Below are 494 nucleotides of genomic sequence, written 5' to 3' on the forward strand. Positions count from 1 at the left end.
AGGGGACTCTGGTTATTGTCACTTATCAACCGACCAGCTGGATAGATGAGCAGCTTTTACATTTATCTTGCATTATCTCTTTATTATCTATGTAGATTCAAAGGACTTTACAAGATAGCTGCCAGGCAGAAGTACCCTGATGTGAAATCCATAGATACTTCAGCTCATAAGTAATTCTTATAGAGAAATATGTTCTTAGAAATTGCTGGATCACTCCTTCCAGTTTTCAGCAAACAAATTTGACTAGATTTCATTTCAGAGGAAGTTGTCTGGATGGTCCCCACTCATTAAATCAGCTGAACAAAAGAACTGGAGATAAAGGAAATGAAGATAAAAGAGAAAAATGTACATCAACTAGTTCTTGACCAGTAGTCTTGATAAAAGACTTTTTTATGGGTTGTTATGCATTTATCAGTTTTGATTCCCAGTACTCCACCTGATTATGTTTTTCAGCTCAGCTAAGCGCTCTGTGAGTGTACTTCTGTACTTTACTG

This window comes from Atractosteus spatula, assembly GCF_055471065.1.
Source record: "Atractosteus spatula isolate fAtrSpa1 chromosome 10 unlocalized genomic scaffold, fAtrSpa1.hap1 SUPER_10_unloc_1, whole genome shotgun sequence".
Lineage (NCBI taxonomy): Eukaryota > Metazoa > Chordata > Actinopteri > Semionotiformes > Lepisosteidae > Atractosteus > Atractosteus spatula.